We start from the raw sequence: 13,537 nt of genomic DNA on the forward strand, positions 1-13,537 counted from the left end.
GGTCACCCAAGCAGTGTCAGGCATGGGTTCCTTCTCGTGGAGAGGGCTTTAAGTCAAATCAGATATTAGTGTCCATGTTTCTCTTTTGGTAGCCTACAAAGTACCTTCACTGCACCAATGAGACTAGAACATAGAGATGAAGGCTCCATGTAGGCACCATCCTGACTTCTCCATGTTCAATGAGTTGTGTGGGTATTGTCCTCTGCAATGGGGCCTGTTGTCAGCTTGTGGAGAGCAACTGTAGCTAAAATTTTTCTCTCTGGGTCCCACCAAGCCCTGGCAGTCCTGTAGCCCACTTATAAAATAAGCATGCAGACGTTTATATTATTTAAACTGCTCAGCCATTAGCTCAGGCCTACCATTGTCTAGCTCTTACTCTTATACTCAGCCCATTCTGTTAATCTATATGTTGCCACGTGTTCCATGGCTTTACCTGCTGCCTTTACATGATGCTCCCCAGATGGCAGGCTGGCGTCTCCTCCTTCTCGACTTCCTGTTCTTTCTATTCTCCTCTCTGCTAGTCCCGCCTATACTTCCTGCCTGGCTACTGGCCAACCAGTGTTTTATTTATCAATCAATCATCCACAACAAGCAACCATTTATCTTTGCAACAGCCTAGGTTGTTTGGGATTTCAATGGGACACTCTTGGTCAACACCTCAATTGAATGCAACCCAGCTTGCCACTGGAAGCCTTGCCTGGTGACAAGAGATGACCAGTTGAGACTCCTCATTACTAGAAGTCCTCATTAGGATTTCCTTCATACATTCCAGGAAGTTTCCACAGCATTAAGTTTCCACACCAACCCCAAGTGCCCCCCAATTCCAGCTGTCTCTTCCTGCATTCTCTCCCTCCTCTCCATTTCCCCTCTAACCTGATTCCCTCACTCCTGTACCCACCCATCCCCAGTCTGCACATAAAATCTATTCTGTTTACCCCTCCAAGGAAGATCCATGCATTTCCCCCCTGGCCTAGACTTCCCCTCTTTATCTAACTTCTCTGGTTCTACAGACTGTAGCTTGGTTATCAATTACTTAATGGCTAATATCCATTTATAAGTGAATACACACCATATTTATTTTTCTGGGTCTGGGTTACTTTACTCAGGATGATTTTTTCCCTCTTTCCATTCATTGGGGTAAAGTTTCTTAAGCAAACCTAGGCTTACCAATACAGCTAGGCTAGCCAGCCAGCTTGCTCCAGGAATACCCTACCTCCCCCTTTAGAGACTGGGATTACAAGTGAGCTGCCACACTCACCCAGTATATATGTGGGTTCCTGGGATCCTCTGGCCCTCTTGCTTGCAGGACAAGTCTTAACCACTGAGCCATCTCCCTGGCCCCAGCACAGACCAGTTTTAAGCAGATTATTTCTATTCAAAGAACGCTTTCTATATCCAGACTGAAAGATTTATGTTAAATATATAACAAAATTTACTGTCAATATTTTTAAGTATAATTCAGTGGCACGATGTGCAGTCGTCCTGTTATGTAGCCCTCACTATTATCTATTTCCAAAATTTGCTCATCATCCCAAACAGAAACTTTAGATTCATTATAATAACCTCTCTCCCGTCCCCCACAACCCACTTGGTAAACTCTATTCTACTCTCTGCATCCACGAATCTCTCTACTCTCAGGACCCCATTGAGGTAAACTCATTTAATATTGGTCCTTTTCTGTTTGGCTTATTTCACTTAGCTGAATGTCTTAGAAGGTTTACCTGGTTTGTAGCACATGCCAGAATTTATATCCTCTTCAAATCTAACTAATGTTTTATTCATGTACCACATTTAGTTTACTCACTTACGGATGGGCATCTGGGTGCTTCCATCTTCTGGCCGCTTTACATAGTAATACTCCTATGAACATGGGGTACAAGTTCTTGACTTGTCAGGGTGGCAGTTTGACCTCCTGTCTCCGACAGGCACCTGTCAGCACACTGGGACTGGCCCGCAGTGTTTCTGTTGGAGCCATGCTTGGAATTTTGGATGGCTCATGAGTGCCTAGACTCAACAGCTGGTCCCTGGCACAGTGGTGAGAATGTGTACAGGGTGCTGCCATGTCCTCTCTTTGCAGGGAAGGACTCTAAGGGGCAGAGGGAACAAGACAACAATGAAATTTCAGTATGGGTATAGCATGAATTTTAGCAATGAATTTCTCTCTATCTCAGGATACAATCCCTCCTGATATTCCTGGCTTGGATCAAGAGGTACTTCATTTTTCTGAATAGAGGATCAGAGATGGGAACCTTGGTGCTGGAGGTCATGGCCTTCCATGCCCCAGCTCTGTACGGGCTGTGCATGTGTTTGGTCGATAATCCTTTCTCTCAGTGTTGGCTCCCTGCTGGAGCCCCAGAAGTGAATAACTTTGAAGCTGTGTTAAGCAGAAGAGTGTGGCTGTTACTTTAACTTCTGAGAAATGCCATCATGAGGATTCTCACTTGGGTCATCTAGCCCAGACCCGACTCTCTCTATGCCTGAACTTTTTATCATGGCTGCCAATGAATTTTAGAATTGGTGTCAAGATAGGAATCACTGCATGGCCTTGGAGTCTCTTAGGTTGAGCCTGAAGTCTGACAGATCAGATTCCAGGATGATAGGATTCTGACTGTCTCTAAATTCCAGACCAAGTCAGATGAGGACAGCATAGGCTGCCTACGTCTTTCATTTGGGTCCCTGTCCTTTTAAGTTTCAGTCATTAAGAATTCAAATTCTTTTATATATTGTGCCTTAATCTTTGTGCTTTTGCTTCTTGCTAGACTCATAAGGAAAATAAAGGTGTTGGATTCTGTTAGAGGGAAAATGGAATTATACTTAAAGTTTTGGTTAACTGCAGAAATGAAAAATTATAGACTAGGATACTGCTGGGTCCAATTACTGCTCTTTGTTCCGTTCCCTGGGCTTCTAAAACATTAGCTCCTCCTCTTTTTAACTGAAAAAAAAATATCCTCAAACACATTGCCTTAGCCTAGGAAATAAGATCTGGAGAAAAGCTTAAACATGCTGTGCAATTAGGAGACTCAGTGTGTGTGTGTGTGTGTGTGTGTGTGTGTGTGTGTGTGTGTGTGTGTGTGTGTGCGTGCGCGCATACCTGCAGGTAGGGAAGGGTCAGATGCAAACACAAGGTGGGTGGCACTCCACACCTGCCAATAAGCTGGCTGATGCCTCAAAGGTTGGTCTAGACAGTTTCCCAGCCAGTGGTTCTCTGCAATATATTTCAGGAGGCTGTTCCCTGCAGCAGTCCATCAGGGAGGTGAGGAAACAGAAACTCTTGGCTCTTTCCCATCTCACTACCAAACTTCACCCTGTCCCATGGGGTGTAACAGCAATCCCCATCCCCCAATCCTGTCAACTCACTTGACTCCTTAGCAGCTACTGAGAAGGTCACTCTTGCAGAATGATTCTTTATCCAGGGCTGTGTTCACCTTACCTACCAGGTCTGGAAGATGGCTGGAGGTAGACTCAGTCAGTTTCTGTCTCTGTCTTGCTTTCTTCCACAGATTAGGCAAGTTCCTATCATGACCGTTCATCTTCATCTACTTTACTGACTGTGATAAAATACACACATCATGACACTGGCCATTTAAAGCAGTTGTGGGAGTTCAGTTCAGCATCATAAAATAGATGTGACGTTTCCAACCCTACCCAAACTGGAACAGCACTGAATAAAGACCAACTCCCCACCCCCCATTTCCTCCAGCTCCTGCTGTCACCATTTTGCTTTCTGAATCTATGAATTTGATTACTCTTGATCTTCATGTAAATGCTATCAGTCATACAATGTTTGTTCTATGTTTGGCTTTTTCTATCCGTTATATACATCTGGTATATCAATATTTTATTCAACTTTATAGCTTGGTTGTAGTCCATGTTATATATTTACTACTCACTTATTATTCTGTTGATGGACTTGGGTGTTTCAACCTTTGGGGTAATGTGGCAAATGTTTCCATAAACACTGGTGGAGAGCTGTCTGCTTACGTCTCTACTTTCACTCTCTCTCTCTCTCTCTCTCTCTCTCTCTCTCTCTCTCTCTCTCTCTCGTGTGTGTGTGTGTGTGTGTGTGTGTGTGTGTGTGTGTGTGTGTGTGTTCAGGAACAGACTTATGTCATAGGGATTTTGTTTCTGCCTTTTTAGGAACTACCATACTGTTCTCCACAGTAGCTGTTGGATATTATATTCCCACCAACAAAGCTTCAGGGTTCTGATTTCATCACATCCTCATCAGCATCTGTTATTTTCTGATTTTGAATTAATATTGGCCTTTGAAGTTAAATTTTAGCCAACTTCACACATCTAGAAATGTCTTTATATATATATATATGTGTGTGTGTGTGTGTGTGTGTGTGTGTGTGTGTGTCTTACTATCTAGCCCAGGCTGGCCTTGAATGCCCATGATCCTCCTGCCTCAGCCTCCCACACTAGGATCACCAGCATTCACTATCATGTCTGGCCCATGAAATGGTATTTCAATATGATTTCATTTGTACTTCCCCCATAATAAATTAGGTTGAACATATTTTCATGTACTCATTCATATATTTTCCTTCAGAGAAATGTATGTTCAAATCTGTTGCCCCTTTTTTGTTCTTGTTTTGTTTTTGAGACAGGGCCTCATGTAGCTGAGGCTGGCATGGAACTTGATATGTGACTGGGGATGATCTCGAACTCCTCATTCTCCTGCCTCTACTTTCCAAGTGCTACAAGATTATAGGCATGTCCCATCATACATACATGGCTTTGCCCACTATATGCTGTTGCCAAGTTTTAATTGGTGAGTTGTAAATGTTCCTTATATATTCTAGCTGTGTGTTCCTTATGAGACATGCTTTGCAAGCACTTTTGTCCATCCTGTGCTTATCTTTTAACTTTCTAACTGGTGTTCTTGGAAGTACAATGATTTTTAATTTTGATAAAGTTAAAATGATTTGTTTTTGCTTTTGGTATCATATCTAAGAAATTATTGCCTAATCTAAGATGATGAAGATTTATCCCTATGTCATCTTTGAAAAGTTTTATAATCTCAGCCTTTACATTTAGGTATTATTCATTTTGATTTTATTTTAGTAGGTAGTATGAGGTTGGGGTAAATATTTTTAAAAACATTTATAAGGAATCAGAAGTTCTTTTTAATCACATATAAGCAGTATGCTTCTCCTCTTTTGTTTATTTTCTTTCTGTAGTTCATATCACTCAATGAATAGTCATTGAACAATTAGTTTGTGACAGGCTCATGCAAATACTGCAAAAGAGAATAAGGAGTATTTTCTATTGAATGAGTTAAGAGTGAGGTAGGGACTAAGACACTCTTTAGGTACTGCAGGATCTCCAGGTGGTGGAACTTTTGGGAAAGTTATGGGGTCTTTAGGAGGTGGAGCCTTATTGGGAGAAATAGTTGTTGGGGTTTTTGAAGGCTTATAGTGTTGCCTACTTTCTGTTTTTTTCTCTCTCTCTTTCCCTCTCTCTCCTGCTGCGCCCCCCCCCCCCGCTGCCATGCGCACGCGTGTGCGTGTGCGTGCGCGCACGTGTGTATGTCTACTTTCTGTATATGTATGAAAATGTGATCATTGCTGCCATGCCTGCCTCACCATGATGGACTCTTACCTTTTGGAACCACAAGCCAAAATATACCCTTTCTTTCCTGTTGCTTTTGGTCATGCTATTTTATCACAACAACAGAAAAGTAACTAATCTGGGTACTTAGTTCAGGTTGAGGGGGCCAAGGGAGCACTTGGACAACGTGAAGTTTATTGGGTGGGCAAGAGTGGTGATGGAGGGAGAGGGGAATACCAGTCCAGGTGGGTGACAGACCATGCGCAGGGAGTCATGGAGCCCACAGGAAGCAGACATCCTTGTGGGTGTGCAGTTGCTAACCTTAGAAATACTAGTCTGGGAAATTGTCATAGTTACATGGCAGCAATCAGGGAAGCTGAGTAGCCCTCGTTCAGAGAGGCTTTGCTGTCACACAGATGAGTGGCAGCGTCAATCCAGCCACAGCTCGTGCAAACTTAATGAGGAAGCTGATTCAGAGAATGGTTGGGACATATAGCCCTGGGTGCACTCTAACAAGGGCAAACAAAGAATATTTGGGAAAGTAGAATTTATGGGAAAGGAGGTTTACTACATCTGAACAGTGGAAAGGAGATGTCCCAGATACTAGACTTGGGGAGCGGGAGGTGCAGGGCTGTGGCTTGGGTGATACATGAAGGTGATGCATTCAGTTAGGGGCTTAAATATGGTTTGCAAACCTCTACCCTGTTTTCAGTTACCTTTGACCAGGCTCCAAGTTTTTAAAGACTTTGTGGTGGTTTGAATAGGAATGGTCCCCATAAGCTCATATATCTGAATGCTTGGTCATCAAGGAGTGGCATTACTTGAGAGGGATTAGGAGGTGTGGCCTTGTTGGAGGAAGTGTGCCCCTGGGGATGGGCTTTGGGGTTTCAAAGGTCCAAGCCAGTCCCAGTGTCTCTCTTCCTGCTGCCTTCTGATCTGATGTAGAACTCTCAGCTCCTTTTCCATCACCATGTCCACCTGCACGCCTGCCGCCATGCTCTCCACCATGCTGATAACAGACTAAACCTCTGAAACTGTAAGCCAGCCCCAATTAAATGCTTTCCTTTGTAAGAGCTGCTGTGGTCATGGTGTCTCTTTACAGAAATAGAAACCCTAACTAAGATAGGCTTCAAAGAGGGTTAAAAATTCTCTTTTAAAGTCCAATTCAAGTTCTCCCATTGTTTGTTTGTTTTTTTTGTTTTTAAACTCTAGAGCTTGAAGCCAGCACCTTACACATATGAGGCAAGCACCCTGAAGCTGTCCTCCAGTCTAGTGGAGGACTTACATCGTTTCTTGTAGTATTGATAGCATACCCATGATTCCGATGCCTATCTTTCCCTCCCCCCATCTTGCTTGCCTCCTTCTGTCTATCTTTGCTTTCTAACATGCTTATACATTTGTATCAAACCAGCCTATTGCTGCCCAGAGAGAGCACAGGAATCTTGACTTCCTGTCCAGCTTGTTCCTATTGCCTGTGGAGTTCCTAAACTGGGCTGAAACACTCTCTGGCTCCCAGTAGCTGTAAAAGAATTTGCTTTCCTAATGGTTGCCCTAGTGAAACTATTACAAGGGGGGCCAGCAGATGTCTCAGAAGGAGGAAACACTGCTTGTTAAACTAGGAAATGCAGATAATTGGCATGCTTCCTTTTCTCTGCCGACACTGGCCTGAAACCAAGACACCACCACATGCAGCTTTGCTTCAAGGCAGCTGTGGCTTGCGGCACTAAGAATCTGTTCTCTGGGATCGAGAAACAATGACCTGAGCTCTAAATGCTTGTGGCTATAGACAGTGCAATGCACATGTCACTAGCACCTTGTTTGGTCACTGGGATTATTCAGATGATGAGCCAGCAAGCACGCATTGCTGCTTTTTACTGTAACATTCGCTGTGCACGCGAGCCTCATTCTGTGGCCGGAGCCAGAATCAGGAGTATTTGTCTCCTTCAGTAGGGTCTTAGCTATCCGAGGAGAGGGGAGTTACTTTTGTGTTTCCCATGGCATCTAGCATAGTGTTCTTCCAGGAGATGAGCTAACTCAAATCCACTCTCCTAACTAAGCAGCCTTGTTCTGAAAAGTCAGGACATTTGACTACCTCCTTGGTGCTAATTCTCTGGGGAGCTGTTGGGGCTCCAGGAGGACATCTCAGCTATAACTTTCAGGATCTCTAAGGAGAGCAGGCATCAGACCTCTATGGCTTCTGGCAGGAAGGGGCTGTTGAGGGACGAGAAGGAAAAGGAGAGATCTGGTCTTTCCTTGAGGCCCAGGGCAGACGCTGAGCTTTCCTGGTGCCCTGATGGGGCTGAAGCTGGAGAACTGTGGCCTGCATCAGTTTCATCCGGCAATCCCCAGGACCACACTAGGCGAGTTGCTCTGTGAGCCTCAGTCCAGTAACTGGCCAGCCACTCTGACATGTGGCTACAATGGACACAAAATTATGAAGAGTCAAACCCAAACAGGATGTCTGACCCAGGTGGCTCTTTCAAACAGAGCTCCTTCCATCAACAAGTTAAGAAAGAACTTTAGCAAAACAATTCCGAGGATTCATAAAGAGATAAAATTAGAGCTTTGAAAGGGCTTTCTGAGGAAACCAGAGAACTATCTTCTTCTTCTTTTTTTTTAAATTCCATTCAACAGATGCATTTACATACTTACCTTTATATAAAAATATCCACAATGCTGAGTACTATGAGGGGGGTGATGAGCCAGACCACCCGTTTTCTCAGGAAAGTTTACAATATTGAGGAAGAGAGATGTGAATAAGTAAACATGGTACAAAGGAGGGTGAGCCAGGGTCTTATAGGAAGTATAAGTACAAAGCCTTTGTGTATAGGAGGAGGCATGGAGTCTAAAGGGAAGACAGAGCCATGGTCAAGGAGCTCCTGTTTCAGCTGAGAGACCAGGATGCTCTCAGTGGGGGAGGGGGAGTGGGTTTTGACACGTTATGGAGGTGCTGATGAAAAGTGGTTTCGTTCCATGGGTGGAGAAGCATCAAGTCCCAGACTTGGGCATCAGGTGTAGTCAGGTCTACAGGGGCCTGGGGCATTGCTCTCAGCCATGTGACCATCTGTAATGGCAGTGTAGAGTAATGGGACATTGCAGACTAGGGATAATATAGTCAAGAGCTATTGGACATTGTGCCATCTTGGTGCGGGTATGCTGGTTGTCCGAATAAGCAAACTGGAGAGGCCTGGGTAGAGTGTCTTCATTTGAAGGTATTTGGAGCTGGAAGAGTTTAAACAGCATGTCCAAGCTTCTCCCAGAAAGTAAGGCTTCCCGTGGGATTTACGTTCAGAGCTCACCCTCTTCCTTTCCACCACACTGCTGCTTGGAGTCAAGGTAGGGGTGGGAGACACTGTTATTAACAATGCTTGTTCTGATTCCAGAGAGTGTGCCCTTGGCTTTGGTTAGCACCAGGAACTGGACCTCAGAGCAGAAGGGCCATGGAATTCAGACGTAAGAGAGGCTCCAGGGAGGTGCGGTTCTGTGAGTGGAAGTGGCGTGGGGCCTCCCAGACAGAATAGATTTAGCTGAGGAGAATAATCAGAGAGGGAACTGTAGATGCCTAGGGAATGACTTATTATTTCCTGGCTGCTGGGTGTGCTACCAGCTCTCTGGAGATGACCTCGGCTGAGACACTAGCTTCATCCAGGGCGGCACCTCCTTCTACCCCCCAGTAACTGACAGGGTCCATCCCTAGGCTGGCAGTGCCCAGGACTATCCACAAACCTGGGCTCTCTCCCTGCTTGAACTCACCCTGAAGGCTCTCTAGGAGCTCATGTTCCCCATAGGGTCTACTGATCTTCCTACTGGAACTGCATCATGGGCTACCCTGCCCTACTTCTGCCTCTGTCCCATCTTTTCCTCAGGTGCGGGCCCAAGATCTACCCATAGTAGATGTCTCAGGTTCATCTGCCTCAGTAAGCAGTACACAGAACCCAGCTGGAGACAGCTGGATAGTCGTTTCCATCACTGGACTGAAGTTGATCTCTGTAGCCCAGCCCACCCCCGGTGCTGCTACATGATAAGAGGGTTGAAATGAATAGAGAGGGCTGAGAGAAACCCAAGAGCCCCCCAGTGTTCTCACAGAAGCTGAGGCTTGTGTTCCTTACCTCCTGTCTGTCTTCGAACATTCTTGTTTGGAAGGGGCATGCTCCTTTACGGCAGGTGGGCAGGAGCTGAGAGTTTGGGGTGTGTGTGTGTGTGTGTGTGTGTGTGTGCGTGTGCGTGCGTGCGTCTCTCTCTCTCTCTCTCTCTCTCTCTCTCTCTCTCTGTGTGTGTGTGTGTGTGTAGAATGTGAGATTGCAATGGAGCAGAGGTTGCCCTGTGCTCTATGTTCTGAATGCCTTTGTGTCAGCCCACTGGATGAGGGGAAGAGTGAGGAAGAGGAAGTATGGGAGAGTCAGGAGGACTGAGGAGGAGCCACGTTGAGAGGAAGGAGAATCAGCGTCCAAGAAAGACACTTGAGTGGGCTCAGTCTTAAATCTATGCCCACTTGCTTCCTTCTTCTTCCTCACTGCTTGCGATAGAATCCAGGGCCTTGCACCTGTGCCCACATTTGACACATATGAAAATATCATTTGTAAACGTGAAATTTTATTCATGTATGTGATTATTTCCTATATAGTCTTGTAAAAATTTGTACTTATGGTACATCCATGATGATGTTATGAGATCTTTTTGTATGGGAAAATGGTTACTATGGTGAAACATTCGTATATGCGTTAAATCAAAACACAGTGAACCGGTTTAAGGAGGGTTTCCCAAGGGGGAAAAAACCTCTTAGCTAAAAGGATGGAGGAGGTGCAGAACCAGAAGGCCAGCTTCTGAGAGTGATCATTCCTTTGGGATTTATTTTCTGTAGTTTGAATTATGTGAGAACAGTTAATCTTCAGTCCGATTTCTGAGTATGAAATGACTCTGCAAAGCTGAGTCTCTCCATTGGAAGCTCTCTCTTAGTATGAAGCACAGCAACCTGAGCCTGTGTCCACAGGAAGCCAGAACAGTGGGCCGCTCAGTCTTCAGGGGTCTCTCATGAGTTGAGCAGCCCCTTGAACTCAGGGACACCACGTAGTACTCTTGTGCATGAGGAGCAGGATGCAGGCTGACAGTTCCTGAGGGCTGCCTGGCTGGCCTGTGGCTGAGCGGACTGCTCTCAAGTTTCCTGGGAGCTTTCGGACTGATCAAGGTCTCCTCTGAGTCGCTCTGGCAGAGTCCCTAGGACCAAATGCTGGCCAGCTGAAAAGGCAAGACTCAGCAGGGGCAGGGTGACCATTCTTTAGGCACCAAGCACCTTGTATCAAAAAGTCAGATGTGGGGATCAGTTTCCAGTTTCTTCTCACTTCATGGGCAGCAAAGAAGCCAGTGTACATCTCTGAATAAGTGCTGGCTCAGGGTTCAACTTTTGAAAGGCTTAACTTTGGGCTCTGGCAAGTTGTGGTATGATTGCATGGTTGGAACCAGAAAGAAGCGGACAAAGACATCATCAATCAGTTCCGGTGTGTCAGACATCTCCCAACGAACAAGCTAAGCTAGGGAAGTAGGGGTGGAGATGGGAAAGAGGGGCCCATGGGAGACGCCAGAGGCAGAATGTGTGGAGGGAACAGTGGTTTCTGCCTGGAGGTTTAGTGGCTGGTAATGCTGTTAAAGTGGGAAGCCAGTTCTCACAAACCCTATGAGATAGGCTTCAAAAATAGAATCTGGTTTCAGATTCCAGCCGTGTTGCTTACTACAGCCTGGGTAGGTACCGCTGGGACCGTAGGCCACCCAATGCTGTCTTGTTTTCTAACTAGTAAAAACTGGAATGGTGATGGCTATTTCATAAGTTATTTACTGCAATGAATGGATTAAATGGTCACTCATCACATATCATTTACATATGATAGGCCGGCCTAAAACCAGTACTTGGGGAATGGTCTTAGCTTTACCTGGTGTGGTTACTACCATTTCTGGGATTGTAGGAATAGCTGGGCCTGCATTTTTAGTTAGGCTGTGCGGGGAGGGCTCAGGGAGGAGTCCACACAGGTGTGGTGTCTACTCAGGGTCGTCTGTGTTTTAGAATAGCTCTTTGAAGCACAGACAGAAGTTAGGCTCTAAACAGTTCCAAATTATTTTTCAGTTAGGTGCGAACGACAAGCATGAATATGACTGATAATCCCTATTTTTCCTTTCTGTTTTAATAACAGCTAAGATTTAAAAAGGGGATTAGACCATAGTGACACATTATTTGCTTAGCATGAAAAGTTCCACACTGGCATTAAAAGATCCAGGCCTTTTCCAGCTTTCTGCTTCCCCAGGCTTCTCGGGTTTTGGTTTTATACTTGTTGCCTCTGTTGCATTTTGGTTGCAAGAAAACTGCCATAGCATAAGGCATCACATCGACATTCAAGACGGGAGGGGAGGGGGCAAAGGAAAAGAAGGAGAGGGAGACAGAGAATGAGCAGGAGAACGGCTTAGCATCACTGGGTTCTCGGATAGCCGTCTGTCTTTCATCAGAGAAACAAACTGTTTTCCAGAAGACCCCACTGAGTTGGCCAGAATTAGACCCTTAGAATTAGACATGGTCATGACCCTTGGATTAAAAGGCTGTGAAATCAAGTTCCCTGCTAAAGAGGACCAGGGTTTCCCAGTGATGGTTCTACCATAGGGCGGTATTTCCACGTGGGTGAGAGTCTAGCAACTTTCCGGTGGTACCCTCTGTGGATCAGTGGACTTCAAGCACATGAAGAGAGTGGCTGTTTTCTAGGTGGTAAGAATTGGAAGGATGTTGAAAAGAGGAAGTTCTGATCTTTTTGGTTTCCCATGGCCTGAAGGAGATTGGATTCTCTTTTTCCACCTCCTCCCTCTATCTTTTCTTTTTTTATTTGGATAAGTTAAGTTAGAGGATCTAAATAGATGACAATTGAAAAGTACTGGTGGAGTTCAAGATTAAACTGCTGCTGCCTTCTGCAGCAGGCTCAGCTGCATGGGAAGCTGAGAGTAGAGGAAGGAGACCACCCAGTCCACCTGGAGCAGGAAGGGGCCTGGGCATGGAGATGAACAGATGCTCCTTGGAGGTCCATGTTCCTCCTTATCAAGGAAGCTTCTTAACTCTCCACAATTCAGTGGAAGCTGAACATTCACAGCTATCCACAGCAGTTTCATATTCAAATTCCTTATCACAAAATGAATTAGAAAAATCATACATTTGTGACTAGTGACATCAGCATCAGTGATTAAAATGGGTTATCATAGTAATTTCAAACATTTCTATAGTAATAAAAGCCTATAAGTACTATAGATCTTTCTTTTTAAAGAAAAGCCACGAGGCTGGGCAAGGTGGCACATGCCTTTACCACAGCACTTCAGAGACGGAGGCATGCAATGCAGATCTCTGAGTTTTTAGTCCAGCTTGGTCTACACAGTGAGTTCTAGGGCAGACAGAGCTACAAAGTGAGGCTCTGTCTTAAACAAACAACAAAACAAAAAACAAAAAAGGCAATGAATACAAGCTCAAACAATCCACTGGAGATGGATGGTGGTGAGAGGTAGGAACAACACGAAAATCCTCAGTGGTACACAGCTACAACTTGACAAGGGTTAAAATTGACGTTACGTCTGTGCCACCATAATAATGTAGGCAAAGCCTCAGCAAGGGAGTGTGGAAAATAATTTGTAAGAAGAACAAATGATAGCACTTAAATACATGTTTCCACGCTACATTCAATACATCTCTGAGTGATCACAGAGTGTCCCCTTGAACAGTGGACTTGCAGAGCCAATGGCATTCCATCTAGTTGGCATGTCTCACAGCCATCTCAGGTCCATGTCTAAAGCTGACTTCAATGTCTACGGTTCACTGGAGGACACCTGCTCCTCCCTGTAGTTAAGGGCACCAGCAAGTTCAGCTGCTCAGGCCAGAAACCCAGATGCCACTCCCGTGAATCTTTCTTTTCCCTTACTCTTCACACCGGATCACTCATCACTCTGATTGAATTCTCCCCCATGT

Source organism: Peromyscus leucopus, chromosome 5 (assembly GCF_004664715.2).
Source record: "Peromyscus leucopus breed LL Stock chromosome 5, UCI_PerLeu_2.1, whole genome shotgun sequence".
Lineage (NCBI taxonomy): Eukaryota > Metazoa > Chordata > Mammalia > Rodentia > Cricetidae > Peromyscus > Peromyscus leucopus.